This window comes from Protopterus annectens, chromosome 8.part1 (genome assembly GCF_019279795.1).
Source record: "Protopterus annectens isolate FY-2018-M chromosome 8.part1, PAN1.0, whole genome shotgun sequence".
In the NCBI taxonomy this organism is placed as follows: domain Eukaryota; kingdom Metazoa; phylum Chordata; order Ceratodontiformes; family Protopteridae; genus Protopterus; species Protopterus annectens.
In genome coordinates this window covers 405,894,204-405,909,995 of record NC_056742.1, presented here as the reverse complement: position 1 = coordinate 405,909,995, position 15,792 = coordinate 405,894,204, and the positions used below count along the sequence as shown (strand labels likewise).

The 15,792-nt window shown below is 48.2% G+C and overlaps 1 protein-coding gene across 3 annotated transcripts in view; it reads left to right on the top strand.

Moving 5' to 3' along the window:
- LOC122810380 (nuclear receptor coactivator 5-like) overlaps positions 1-15,792 on the top strand; it is a 177,045-nt gene that overhangs the window by 148,693 nt on the left and 12,560 nt on the right. The gene's annotated exons all lie outside the window — the stretch shown is intronic.

Genomic DNA, 15,792 nt, shown 5'->3' with positions numbered 1-15,792 from the left:
GGTGGGCAGAGGCCTGCTACCTTGGACTACCATTTACAGCTACCAGACTGCATGGCGGGCTCACCTGGCAGGAAAGTGCATTCAGGGCAAATGGAAACCAAATGCACATGCATATCAATAAAAAAGTTAGCTCTACAGAATGCTCTGACCTTCAAGGACCACATTCTTCCAGTATAATTAATGGTAAAGACTGACAACAGCACTGTTATGTGGTACATAAACAAGCAGGTGGGTACCCATTCTTACCCCCCCCCCCCCCTGCAGACTTGCCATGGCTCTGTGGAACAGTTTTGAGCTACCAAGTGCATCTACAGGCTCAATTCCTGCCACGAAAACTACATTGGCAGACTAAGTAGAAACCTCATGGACCCACATGCGTGGAAACTGGAACCAGACTTTCAACATGTTGATAGAGGAGTCTCCCCAGAACTTACCAATTGGACAAATTCTGCACAAGGACTCCCCACAAAAAAAAAGCTTGGAAAGTGGGTGCTCTGTCCTTCAGCTAGAAAAATCTATTGGTTTATACCTTCCCCCTCTGCCCTCACCCAAGTGATACTAAAGATCAAAAAGGACAAAGAACGGATTGCACGACTGGCCATGCCAACACTGCTACCCCGTCTTGCACAGTGTCACTGCTGGCTCCATGGCACCTGCCCCAGACCCCTACCGTGCTGTCACAGCAGGAGAGCCAGATTCTGCACCCTCTGCTTCAAACCCTGAACCAGTCAGCCTGGCTAATTACCTAATCTGTTGCTATCCCTCAGTAAACAAGTGTTTGGATGTCATTTTGGAGGCAAGGAGGCCTAGTACTAGAAAATCTTGTGCTGAAAAATGGAAAGATTCTGTGCTTGGAACAAAACTCAAGGGATGGGCACAGCATCGCCCAACTTGCCTCAGATTTTTCCAACACTTAAATGAGATGCTTCACAAGGGCTTTTCTTTTTCCTCCAAAATTCACACAGCCATTTCAGCTCATTACAACACAGAACCACCCCTCTTCTCTCATCCACTGCTCAAGCAGTTCCTCAGAGGAGGCCAAAAACTTGCCACCCAGGAGAGCCCCAACTCCAGCCTAGGACCTTAACTTTGTATTAGAAAAACTCATTCTTACTCTTGAGCCAGCTGCAAGTGCAGAGTTAAAATTTCTTTCTTGAAAAACAGCCTTCCTTTTGGCAATCAGTTCAGCAAGAAGGGTATCTGAATTACAGGCCCTTATGGCAGTGGAGCCTTTCATCCAACATCCATCTTTCATGTGGACAGGGTGTCCCTCAGGATCAATTCCTCATGCCCAAGGTGGTGTCTAGTGTGGCTTAGTCTATTCATTTGCCAACCTTTTCTAATCCACAGAACAAAGGTGAACACGCACTGCATTCCTTAGATGTACATAGACAAATTTACTTGGACAGGACTAAACCGGACAGGACTAAACCTCAAAGGAAATCTGAACTGCTGGTGGCATTTGCTGCAGGGGCAGAGGGGAGGGCTATTTTAAAGCAAACCATTTCTAAATGGATAGGCTCTGCCTATCCATCTTGCCTACATTCTGTACTGATGGGTTCGGCTCCGACTCTGCACGCTATACTATAGAGCGAAGTCTCTTATTGGCTGAGCTATCCTACATCCCAGGATGCACCACCACTGCTTCCCCAGATCTCGTTTGCCGCTTTACAGCAAAGACGTGGTCTCGGACTTGGCTGTGCTAAGTGTCTATTTCTTCAACAATTTCTGTCAAATTTTTGATTAACATACCCTAAAGCTGTTTTAACAGCTGACGTTGTGACTGATTTTTGACAAAGTTTTGTGGTAAATTTGTCTTATTTGAGGGAAAGGATCCCGTTTTAGTTGGAGGGGCCTTGCCCTCGCGCGTGAGATATATTTTTAGTGTGAGTCTTGAGTGTTATAGTTGGGCAAGTAATCCCGTTTTCTATTAGAGGGGTCTTGTCCTTGTTTGCTTCTTCTTTGACAGTTTTTTTTATAGAAAGTTTCCTTTTTTGGTGTAGTGTTTGGGATTCAATATGTCGAAAGAGCACAGACCATCTGGGTTCAAGAAGTGCTCTAAATGCAGCTACAAAATGTCCTTAACGGACAATCAATCTCTGTGTGTATTGTTTAGGCCCTATACACCTTCAGGAGTCATGCAGCGTTTGTCACACTTTTTCCTCCCGGGTTCTCCAAGAGAGGAAAAACAAATTGATTTTAAAAGGGCTTATTAAACCTACTTTTGAGGAGGCTTTATCTTCCTCTTCTCCTTCGAAGAAAAAGAAATAGTCTGCTCCGACCAGCCCGTCGGACCAGGCCACAAAGAAATCTTGGCAGGCTTCTCCATCGGCTCCACGGACTTCGGAGCCAAGGGCGGAACGGTCTGCCTCGATGCCTCCAGCCTAGACTCCTCTGGCTTCGGAGCAGACTGCTAGAGCTTCGAGAGGCGGGTCACCATCTGCTCCACTGACTTCAGAGCCGATGAGTGTTGCCTGCTCAGACTCTTCCCCTTCGGCGCCGAAGTCCACTTCGGCTCCGAGGGAAATTGCTATGGTTGTGGAGTCTCCCTTGGCACCGATATTCATCGAGACTATTCGGAGCCGGTCCCCCAGTCCTTCGGAACCGGTGGAGAAGTAGACTCGAACTCGTTCGATCTCTTCTCGGTCTTCGAGAATGTCTGATTCGGACATAGACAGAGTACTTCAAAGGCTGTTTCAGTCTCCAGTCTTCCAAAAGTTGGTCTCTGCTCCAGCCCAGTCGGCTCCGGAGCCGATTGTCCACCCTGTTGTCTTGGTTCCTCCTTCAACAGCCTCGGCACTGTTGGAGTCTGTGCTGGTGGAGCCGGTGGAGGTTTTTGGGTCGGCTCCGACCCTTACTCCAACCCCGCCCTTCGGGTCGGAGTTCGGTACACGGACCTCCTCTGTCGGCCCTGGGGGTGATGCTTCGGGACCGATGTTTTTGGTTCCGAACCTCCCTCTCAGCGTGTCGGCTGCGGGAGTCCCGTCTACTGTTGTGGCCTCAGGGGTCTGACCTTCCCAGGACTCTGGGGGTCCAGCCTTCAGGGCCATGAGGAGTGCTTTGGCCAAATCTTCCTTGGCTACCTCCACAGTCTCTCCGGCACCTTCCCTTGGCACTGAGACTGTTTCCTTTGTTGTCCCCCTGTCTCAAGACAGCGGAGCCCTGGGCCCTGAGGTCACCCCCATTGGGGGTTCCCCCCCTTCCTGGAGGTCCTTCCGAGGCTTCTTCGGAGGAACCTCCCAGGAAGAGACTGTGCAAGAGGAAGCACGTAGACTCCCCGGACGAGTCTCACCTCTGACACCGACCTCTATGATGCGGAGGGGTCCCCCAAGTCGTCTGGGATGATGTCTCCTTTGCGGACATCTTAGAAATCCTGAAGCAACGAGGCGACTGGCAGTCCAAACCCCCTTCTGCTGCGGAGTCTGTATTCCTCAAGGCCTTCGGGGCTCAGCCCTCCGCCTCCTGGGTGTCTCCGCCCTTCGATGAGCTTCTAGATTTGATCTCTCGAAGGGCGTGGGAGCACCCGGATTCTGTGGAACCGGTGCCAGCTCGCCCCAATAAATTAATTTCAGCCCCCCCCAAAGGAATTCCTCTCTAAAGGTGTGGCTGTAGATGCCCTAGTGGTGGCATCTGCTACCCAACAAGATGTGGCAGAGTCGTCTACGTCCATCCTCCTAATAAAGAATCCAGGAGCATGGATCGGTACGGGAAGCGCACCCTTACTTCAGCAGCCTTTACTTTAAGGTCTCTGAATTATCTGACACTTCACCAGACTTCAAAGGGATCTGGTCAAGGAACTTTCAGATACCCTCTCTAGTAACCTACCTGAGCAGTTGGCCCAGACTGTTAGCTCTCAGCTGGCTACCTTATTATCGAACTCTTCCATGAGGCTCATTTCGTATGCGCCGAGGGGGCGAGTAGAGCGGCGGGAACAGGTATTGCTCTACGGAGACGAGCCTGGCTCCGCCTGTGTAACTTTGCGGAAGCCTTCAAGTCTTCCTTTGCCGACGCTCCCTTCAATGGGTCCTCTGTTTGGACCCAAGGTAAAGGACACCTTGACCCGCTGTGAACAAAGGTAAAGGACACCTTGACCCGCTGTGAACAAGAGGGTAAGACCTTGACTGCCGTAGGAGCACGGTTTTCCACTCCCTTCAGGCCTTATCCCAAGGCTAGAAGGGGGGGGGGGATGTGGTTCCATAAATCTCAAAAGGCTTACTCCTCACAGCAGGGCGATCCCCCTTCTAGAGGCAGAGGAGGCCCCCGCAACACTGGAGACCACGAGTCCTTTCGTGGCTCTTCAACCTTCCAGCATCCCTGAAGGATTGCCAGACTGTGCAGCTCCGGAGCCAGTCGGGGGTCGTTTTTCGAAGTACCTAAAGGCCTGGGAGAGTCACCCAGGACCGATGGGTGCTCCGAATCATCGCCAGAGGTTACACCAGCCCTTTTTCTCAGCAACCCCCACCCCACCACCCAGTCAACGGAATCTCGCAGCCATCGAAATCTCAAAGCTGCTTCAAAAAGGAGTCATCCAACTGGTCCCCGAAGGCCAGACCGGATTAGGGACTTAAGATTCTCTTTGGTGCCAAAAAAGACCGGGGACTTGAGGCCCATTTTGGATCTCTGCAAACTAAACTGATCTGTCAAGAAGTCCAAGTTCCGGATGGTCACCTTACAATCCATTCTCCCGCTGCTGGAGAAAGGTGTTTGGATGTGTTCCATAGATCTCAAGGAAGCCTATCACATCCTGATCAGGCATCCAGGAGACACTTGCGCTTCAGCCTGGGAGACGGTCATTTCCAGTTCCGTGCACTGCCCTTTGGTCTCACCACAGCCCCCAGGGTGTTCACCAAATGTTTGGCGGTGGTGACTGCTCACCTGAGAAGTCTAGGATTCCAGGTGTTTCCATACCTAGACGAATGGCTCCTAACTGCCACCTCCAGGCGTCTACTCTTACCCTAGCAGCCACTATATCTCTAGGCAACTCCCTAGGAATCGCCTTCAATTGGGCAAAGTCTGTTGCTGCCATCTCAGTGCATACGGTTTATCGGAGTAGAGATAGACTTAAAGCAAATGCGGGTCTATCTTCCTACAGAGAGGATAGAAACATTACAGTCCCAAGTTCGAGCCTTGCTCCTCAAACGCCGAGCCCCAGCCAGGATGGTCCTACAACTGTTAGCATCCATGTTGGCCACCGTCCTCCTAGTCCCCTTGGCAAGATTACGATTCTCCAGTGGCTCCTGTCAGTCCAGTGGTCTTATCAGGATCTCCCTCTCAGTCATCTCATTTTGATCAGAGACGTGCAAACAGGACCTTCGTTGGTGGCTTCTTTCCTCCAATCTGGATCAGGGGCGACCCTTCATTCCACCTCCAGTGGCCACATTGACTACAGACGCCTCCCAGACGGGGTGGGGGGGACATTACCTGGGCAGGTCAGTCCAAGGCAAGTGGCACTTGGACGAGAGTCTCCTCCACATCAACATACTGGAAATGAGGGCGGTGCTTCTATCACTACAAGCACTACAGTTACCTCCCCCAGGGCATGATTGCCATTCAGTCCAACATGTCCGTAGTCTGGTACCTGAACAAGCAGGGAGGGACCAGATCCTACCCCCTTTGCAGAGAGGCCATGAGGGTATGGGATTGGGCAATTGCAACCAAACGTTCTCTGGTAGCAACACACATTCCAGGAAGATCCAATGTGATAGCAGACTGAGCAGAACTGTTCTCTCCCCTAACGAGTGGTCTCTGAAAGACAGAGTGGCGACTCATATTTTCAGTAGATGGGGAACTCCTTGTTGCGACCTATTCGCAACCCCCCCCCCCCAATACGAAATGCCAACAGTTCTTCTCACCCCAGTTCCGGGGGAGATTTCCAAGGACGCCCTAGTCCAAGCTTGGCCCACCGGCCTGCTGTACGCCTTCCCACCGGTTCCCCTTCTTCCCAAGGTGATCCAGAAGGCGATTCGCTTGGAGAGCAAGATGATTCTAGTTGCCCCATAATGGCCTCGTCAAATCTGGTTTCCCTTTCTTCGGAAATATTCATTGGACGGTCCATGGTTCCTGGACCAGGTTCCGGACCTCTTGATCCATCAGTCGGGACAGCATCATCAGTCCCTCCACTCGTTAACAGCTTGGCTCCTCCTCCTCTTCCGACCATAGTCAGGAACCACGCTTTGGACCCGGAAGTCATACATATCTTTTCCTCGGCCCACAAGACTTCTACTAAGAAAATGTATAACAGCAAATGGAAGAGATTTGCTATTTGGGCCCAACTCCGGGGATTAGATCCTATAACTGTCCCGGTGTCAGAGGTTCTGAAGTTTTTAGCTTCTCTGTTCAATCAAGGTTCTTCGGTCTCTACCATCATTTCAGACCAGTTGTTTTACATTAGGAAGGTTTGTGGCAAGCACTGTGGTGGCAGGACAGGTAGCTTTCATCCTTCTAAGTTGGGAACTGCTGATTGAGAGCCCAGTGTCCAAGTGTATTAGTTCTGGTTTAGGCACTTGGGCTTCAGGCCAGTTATTTTACATTAAGAAGGTTCGTGGTCTGCACTCTTGTGGGAGAAGAGGCTAGACTCTGCCCTTCTGAGCTGGGAATTTCTGGTTAAAGGTTTATAGTGCCTGAATATTTGAACTGTATCTTACTGAAATTGGTTCACCTTGTTTGCTCTAGCATAGACTAGATCCAGGCCTGCTGAATCTAGCTTTGTTTATATGCTTGTTGTTTGTTTGCTTGTTATTTCCCTGGAAGCTAATTCCACCTAATACGCAACTTCTCAGCGCTTCTGTGGATCACTAGTGATATCTGCATTGCTTACTGTACTTATTTCCTTGTTTCACTTGCATTTAGTTACTTGTAACGCATTGCACTCAAGTTACCTGGCACTTGCTCACTAAAGCAATTATACAAGTCAGCACTAAAAATTAAAAGCACTACACCCTCACTCCCCACTGGCCCTTGTTTTCAATTAAGGATTTCCCAATATTATTCTAGCATGTCCAAAGGTCAGTTGTCAATCTCCTCTCCGGTCCAGCTGGTGAATCTGCGAATCTTGAGGCAATGTTATCACAGACAACCCTCTCCTCCTCCCACATAACACAAATACTTGCGAGAGATGCAGCTATTTAGCCAAACTGGAGGCTGAGCTCTCTCAACTCAGGACTGGCAAGACCAGACAGGAGGAGAAGGCAACTACACACACCACAAAACCAGCCTCACATAATGCTACCACTCCACTGAATCAAACACATAAACACACAGACATACTCGGAGGCTCCGAGTAAAAATTTACCTAAACAGCAGAGGCCTCCAAAGCAGACACCCAAACAACTGCTACCTCAAGACACCCCACAAGCAACACATAAACCACAAAAGCAGTGTGCAAAGCAGTCACAGCCCTTAAGGCCAAATACAACACCAAACATACTTGTCATAGGTGACTCCATAGTCAGACACTGACGTCCCACTCACCAGGCTGAACAAGGAGAGGGTCACAGTAAGCTGCCTATCGGGCGCCAGAATCCGCCACATAACACAAGCACTCGGGTCACTCCACGGCAAGTACAAATGACAGTCATTGTCCATGCTGGTGTGAACGACCTGAGACGTACCTCCCTGGACTACATGAAAAGAGACCTAGAGGTGCTCTCTGATTATGTAGCCCAGGCAGGTATGACCCTACCCTGAGCAGTATCCTTCCTTCACCAAGAATGATGCCACAATATAGAGACAAGATGATCAGCTTTAACAATTGGCTTAATGTCTGGTGTCATTCAAAGGGGATCCAGTGTCTCTGCCTGGGATGACATGCTTGACAAGCCACGCTGCTTCATGAGGGCGGCTTGCACCTGTCACCCTAGGATTCCGGATATTGGCTAAGGCTCTTGCCACCCCATAGTGCCTTTTTAGGCAAGGCTCAAATTCTAAACCTACCACCCTAGAAAACAAAAATGGGAAGAAACTGAGGGTAATGCTGCTCAATGCCAGAAGTCTAAATCTCAAAATGCACGCACTCAAAGCCCTTCTCAGTATGGAGAACATCGATGTCTGTGCTGTAACTGAAACCTGGTTCAAGGCTCCTGAGAGCACCCCGGCACTATTAGGTTTTACCTCATATCATGCGTTCCGGCCCCAAAACCCGGACCACACCACAAAAGGAGGGGGTGTATCCATATTCATAAAGGATACCCACACCTCCAGGTGGGTGGCAACGCATGAAGCTTCGGAAACCATCCAGGTGCAACTAACCATAGGCAAAACTGCTCTACAAATTGTAGCATGCTACAGGCCACCCTCTCAAACTCAGGAACCCCACACAGCCTTCCTGAAGACACTGGAGGGTATAAATGTATCTCCAAACACCATCATATTGGGTGACTTCAACTACCCGAATATAGACTGGGAACATTACTCAAGCCCTAACTTTCTAGCCCAACGGTTCCTGGAGTTCATAAATTCAAATGCCATGGAACAGCTAGTCACTGTTCCCACGAGAGGAGAAAATATACTAGATCCCATTGTCACACATGGGGACAAAATGCTCCACACCGGAAGTATATCCCTCATTGGTGAGATCTGATCATAAACTAATCTCACTGGAAATCCACATCCCGCCCCCACCCCAAACAAAAAAGACCATAGTGAAGAACTTCTCTAAAGCAAACTTCACACTGCTCAAGACTGGTGTGGTATCCTTCAAGGCCCCTGAGCCAGAGGAAACCACAACCCAAGCTGCGGAAGCCCTTACAAATGCCTTCTATGAACACCTCCAGGACTGCATGGATCAGGCAATCCCAAATAAAACCAAGACTCTTTCCACAAAGGGCAAACGTCCAGTCTGGTGGACCCCAGCCATTAACAAACTTTACAATAAGAGGAGAAAGCTATTGTATGATAAAACAAAATCCATAAAAGGGAAGTCACCCCTGATCATTATTAGTAAAAAAATACGAGCACTCATAAAATCAACTAAGGCCAATTTTGAGAGAAAAATTGCCATGGATTCAAAGGACAATCATAAGGCCTTTTTCAGCTATGTTAGGGACCTGGGTGGAAACTCCCAGATATGCTCAGAATTAGTCCAAAATGATACAAAAATCACTGAACCCACAGACATTGCCAACATACTGGCAGACAGGTTCAGTGCAAACTTCACCCCCATCTCTCTCTCAAAGGAGAGATAACTATCCCAGCCGAGTGTAGCCTCCCGAACATCTCAAATGCGCAGGTGAAAGCTGCTCTCTCTAAAGCTAAAAACACAGCATCAATGGGACGCGATGGTGTCCCCGGCTGTGTGCTACACGAGCTAAATGAGGAATTAAACCCGCACATAAGGCAGCTGTTTAATCTCAGCCTTACCACAGGATACGTGCCCAAGGAGTGGCGTACAGCAACTGTGGTCCCACTCCACAAAGGCGGCGCCTCTACGGACCCTGGTAATTACCGCCCCATAAGCTTAAGTCTAGTCTGCAAAGCTATGGAGAGGATCATAATGGAGCTCATAAACAAAGATATAGGGGACTTGCAGACATTGGACCCGACCCAGTTTGGCTTTGTCAAGGGAAGATCATGCCTTTTGAACTTGGTCGACTTCTTCGAAACAGTCACCAAGGCCATTGAGGGAAAGGCAACCTTGACCTTGCAAAGGCTTTCGACACAATACCCCACTCGGGTATTGTAGAAAAACTTACCAGCTTAAATGTAAACCCATATGTCACAAGATGGGTTGCAAACTGGCTTAAGGACAGAACCCACAGGGTTAGAGTTGCTGGCGCTGTGTCAGACTCCAAGCCGGTCACAAGTGGTGTCCCACAGGGCTCGGTCCTTGGCCCCCTATTGTTTGGCATCTACTTCTCAGAAGTACAGGCCAACATGGGAGGACTTTGGCTGACAGTTTGCAGACTACTGCAAACTGGGCGCCATAGTGGAAAGTGCATCAGACACGGATATCCTTCAGAAGGGACTCACGGAAACAGCTGGTGCCAGAGCCATGGCCTGAAGTTAAACGCCAAAAAATGTATAGTCATACCCTTCGGGAAAAACAAGGTAACCCCAAGCTACCATATAGGTGGCAATCCACTAAGCACAGAAGAGGTTATCAGGGACCTGGGGACCCAGGTTGACAGTGGCCTTTCTTTTGACACTCACGTTGCTAAAGTGGTTAGAAAGACCTTCTACATTGCCCACCTGATCGTGAAGGGATTCACATCCAATCATGAAGGGATTCACATCCAGATCTATTGAGGTCATTGTTCCCCTGTACTCTTCACTTATCAGACCAATGATAGAGTACAATGCCCCATTCGGGATGTATCTCACCCGACATCTGCAGCAATTGGAGAGACCCCAAAAGTTCCTCACCAAAAGGATAAAGGGACTCCAAAATCTGTCATATGCTGCCAGATTGAAGAAACTCCAGCTCTATTCAGTTGCATACCGTCTGCTCAGAGGTGTCATGTGCCTGACATACAAGGCCATGTCCAACCCGGAATTAATGGACATGCTCCACCTCAAAAAATCCAAAACCACTAGAGCAAGCGACTTAAACCTTAGCACGGCTATAAATGGGACGTGCTGGAGGGATAGATTTATCACTCAGACTCCCTATGCTGTGGAATAAAATCCCGGTTCATGTGAGGCAGAGCACCTCGCTGACTCTGTTCAAGAGAAATCTAGACCTGTGGATGGGAGATCGTAGGTTTACCCCGGGAATCATATCTGTGTCACTGCTGGACAGAGGCACAACAAACTAATGGGCACAGTATTTTTTCATACAAGGGGTGGCGTAAGCCACAAAAATTTGGGCTAGGCTTATAAATGCCTTAGGGCAGATAGCCTAGTATAAACCTATGAACCTATGAATCAAGGTTCAATTGGCAGCTATTTCCAATTTTCATGAGAGCATAGACCCACCTTTGAGCAACAAGTTATGTAAAGCATTCATGAAAGGTGCTGGGCTGCTAAGGCTTCAGATTTCTCATCCTGCTCCACCGTGGGACCTTAATGTGGTATTAGGTGCTTTGACCTCTTCTCCTTCGAACCGGCAGCAACTTGTGATTTGAAATTTCTTTCTTGGAAGACTGCTTTGCTGGTTGCAATTACTTCAGCCAGAAGAGTTTCGGAACTTCAAGCCCTTTGTGTCAAACCACCGTACCTGGTTTTTCACAAGGATAGGGTATCCCTCAGACCTAATCCATCCTTTGTTCCTAAGGTTTGTTCTAGTTTGTCTGCAACAGTCATTGGAACTCCCAGTGTTCTTCCCAGAGTACTCAGAGCGGAATACATCTTCCACACTTTGGATGTTCACAGACAATTGCGCTTCTATTTAGATAGGACGCACCAAACACGGAAAACAGATCAGTTGTTTGTGTCCTTTTCGGCCAAATTGGGCAAAGCCATCACGAAAGTCACTATTGCTAAGTGGATCAGAGACTGTATCAGTCATATTTACTTCATATTTACTTCATTTCTAATAGAGCTTAAAACTACAGTGAAAGCTCATTCTACAAGGGCTATATGGCTACTTCGGCAGCCTTTCATTCTAAGCTTGCCATTAGTGACATTTGTGCTGCGGCTACATGGTCCTCTCCTCACACCTTCATTTCTCATTACAAATTGGACGTGGCATCTCGGGGGGGTGAGCTTCCTTCGGTTCCACAGTTCAGGAGTGTTTTCCAGTGAGCCACCCAGGAATCAGGTGCTAGGGACGCTGTCCCATCAGTACAGAATGTAGGCGAGATAGGATCACATAACATCTTTTAGTTATGTACTTACCATAACTTTAGATGTTTGGGATCCATCTCGCCTACATTCCTAATAACCCACCCTCCTTCCCCCTGCCTTGGAGATCAGAAGAGACAAGACGGTTCGAGTTCAGCCGTTTCATCTTGAAACATCTGGCAATGTTATATCAACAGTCTGTGTGTGTGCATGTGTGCGGACAAACAAGATCTGGGGAAGCAGTGGTGGTGCATGTAGGATAGCTCAGCCAATAAGACTTTGCTCTATAGTATAGTGTGCAGAGTCTGAGCCGAGGATCGGCTCCGAACCCATCAGTACAGAATGTAGGCGAGATGGATCCCAAATATCTAAAGTTATGGTAAGTACATAACTAAAAGTTATATTAATCTCTGCTGTAAGCACCATGGAAAACCTATCCCACAGGGGATTAGACCCCACTCAACCAGGGCTGCATCTACAGCCTTTCTCAGAGGTGTCCCTACCAGGGACATCCTAGAAGCTGCTACCTGAAGTTCTATACATACTTTCACCAAGCATTACCATTTGCAAATTTTCTCTAAATCCATAGCTGGCTTTGACGCTGCTGTCTTGCAGGTCCTTATAGCTGGTCCTAATGCTATCTGAATTTCTCCTCCCATCTTTAGCTTTGGGAATCTACCCAAATGTGATGACTGCAACAGTGAAAAACGAAGAACCTAGTATGGTTCTGTACACTTACCATGAATGTAGATGTTCCGAGTGTATTCACTGCAGTCCTGGTTACCCTCCAGCCCCCTGACTACTTTAATGGCTTCCCATTAGGAGGGCATCTGACATCTGGGGCAAGAAAAACTGATGTAATGGAGTCTGCTGCATGCTTTATACCTTTGACTACCTGATGTCACGGAAGATGAGACTGCAACTAACGCAGGACCCAAGACTTTGATAATCAGACCTACTGAGGGCTACTGCAAGCAGATAACCCAAATGTGATGACTGCAACAGTGAATACACTCTGAACATCTACATTTATGGCAAGTGTACACAACCGTACTTTACATAATGCTTGTATGTTAGTATAGAGCATAGGGAGGAAACTGTTTTGGGGTTAATGGTGTTTTTCTACCACCTTAACTTTGCATGTGAGCATTTCTTGGTTAAGCAGTTTAAGAAAAAAATTGAGGTGGAAAACTTGTCTGTTTAAGTTAGTTTGTCTTTGTCTTATGCTATTTTGAACGGGTTGTAAAAGAACTAACTGTAGGGAGATTGTAACTGCATGTAAATGATGTCCTATTATATTGCAGTATTCTTACTGTGGGATCCGCCACCTCAGGTGACCTGAACATCTGCTCCTATTACAAAAGCCTAAGCCTGGTTGCTGCCAGTACGTGGGACATCATGTGCAGGGCTGTCAACTAGGGGCCTTAAATGTGAAGTCTACATGCATAGCCCTCGTTACTTTTCTGCTAAGGTCAAACATCAGATTGCTTCGCTTGTCTTCAAAACATGTTAGGGAAAGTCTGTTTTATCTTTTGCTTAAGCTTAGGTTGTTGCCTGTTAACAGATGTCTGCTAAAAAGGGAAAATGTAGATGTGGATGCCAAATTCCGCACAAACCTCCCATGATATTTGCTTGTTCTATTTAGGCCAGGAACATTATCATACCTCTTGTACCATCTGCCAGTCTGTGCCATATATCCTCAGAAGCCATCTGTTTATCCTCCAGAAGCTTAAGAAGTTAGTGTTAAGAATGGATCCATTGTCTGCCGTCCAGATAGAACTGCCAAGAAAGAAGGCCAAAGTTTAAAGGCCTTCCCCTTCTGTCCCTCCATAGGACTCCCTGCCACAACTGCTGATGTAAGGGTTGAGAGAAGTCTGCTAGAACAGACTTTCTGTGACTATCGAGGATGCTGCTTTTGAAGTACCGGTAGGCACGTCAATGGAGGTTATCCCGATGTCTGCTATTGCTGAAGTAGAGGGGGGAACAGGCTCCTCCGGATGACCCCCTGTGATGCAGGATATCAATTTCTCCTCTTTAGGCCAGATCCCTGAGACTAAGCTCACAGCTTTGTCTAAATTAACTCCTTTAACAAGGAGATAAGACCAAGCATTTGTCTGCTACCAGACTGGCAGTGCTCTTCACAGTCCATACTACAGACCTTTATGGACCTTAGGCCTTCAGCCTCCTCTGCACCCTACCTTACTCAGCCCAAGACCTGCCTCAGGAGGAAGAAGCCTCCTCTTCCTTCTCAGTTGAGTCAGTTACTTATCCCAAATAGCTTCCCCCTTGGAATACTACTCCCCAGATGAATATGCCATGGAGGGAGACCCCCCTCCCCCGGAGGACTTTACATTTGGAGAGACTATCACAAAGAGGGAGTATTTTTAAATGGGGTACTACTTGGATGACAGAAATTCAACCGGTATTTTGAGCTGCTATAGGTTGAAGCACCCTCCCAGTCGGCCATGTCTCCAGTGATTCCTGCATACCTAGCTGCATTCGCATCGGTCTCAAAAAAAAAAAAAAAAAAAACTAGACCGTCAACCACCAGCTCCCAAGAGATCCAGGAAAAGCTGCACACAAAGCTGGAAACCAGGATGTCACCAAATCTTCAGCAGTTGGTGCTTTGTCAGGTAGCCCCCCCCCCCCCCCCCCTCTCGGAAAGGTAACTTTCCTGAAACCACTTCCAGAGCTGCCTCTTGGTCGACCAGGCACTTCTTGGGCCTATGGCAGCTGCCACTAGCCAGGATACACTAAGCCGCAGAGGTATCTAAAGAACGTGTAATCACCCCACTTGACTACCACATAACGTTCCTGCCATGCTTAAAAACAAAATTTAAGTGGTGGATTCAACTGAACCCAGGCCTGACTCGCCACTCCAACCCACCACATCAACTCCATGCGTGTGCACGGATGCCTCAGATCTGGGCTGGGGAGCTAGCATGAATGGCCTGAAGGTGCAAGCCCTTTGGCAACCATTGCTCCTGAGAAAACACAGCGTAAGAGAGATGACTGCAGTTTAGCTAGCCCTGCAGGCCTTTCTCACCCTGTTGCGACCAGGCCCCCTACAAATCTTCATGGACATCAACAACTGGGTGGGGGCTAGGTCTTACCTGCTCTGCACGCTAGCAGTGCATGTTTGGGAATTGGCCTCTAGGAACTATGCATCACTGTCGGCAGTCTGTATTCCATCCCAGGACAACCACAAAGTGGATACTCCCAGCAGATCATTTTTTCTGTATCACAACCCCCAGAACAATTGATTGTGCCAAGGATCCCTCCCCACTAGCTTGGAGAGTGGACATCTTCACTATCTTGTGGAATGGACTTTCTGTATGCCTTCCCTCTCTTTCCTTCACAGTCCTAAAAATCAGGAGGGAAATGCCAAAAATCTTGCTTGTGACTTCCTGTTGTCAAAGGCAACATTGGTTTCCCCCTTCAATCCCTCACCAAGGGTAATGGGAGTTGCCCGAGAAGGTGGATCTGCTCATACAAGAACTCATTCACACCTGGAGATGCTTTGCTTGACCCTCTGGGTGATGAACTTAGTCCTCTTCAGACACCACTACACTGAGGATGTGCTGTCTATCCTGCGGAGGCCAGGAAACCCAACACGGGGATATCCTAGATTTCCAAATGGGACAGGTTCTCCAAATGGTGTCCAACGACATGGGGATCCCTTCAAGCAGCTGTTCCTCTAGTCTTAGCCTATGTGTGTTAGATCATAAAATCAGATCTTTCGTACTCTTCATTGAAAGTTTACTTACCTGCCATTTCTGCCTGCTTAACTTAGGACCCTCTAGTCTCCAAGCTAGATGTCAAAACTAAAAGGGGTCCTGCACTTTATGCCTCCATGGGAAGCCTGTCCCACACTTTGGGACCTAAATTTATATCTTGGAAAAGTTTGCTCTCCCCTTTCGAGCCAGCCAGCTCTGCTTTCCTCCAGATGTGCACATGGAAAGTCTTATTGGTAGCCCTTAACTTCAGCTAAAAAGGTTTCAAAGTTACATGCACTAAAGACATCCCCTCCCTACACTATCCTCCACAAAGATAGTGACTGTGCACCCCATCCCT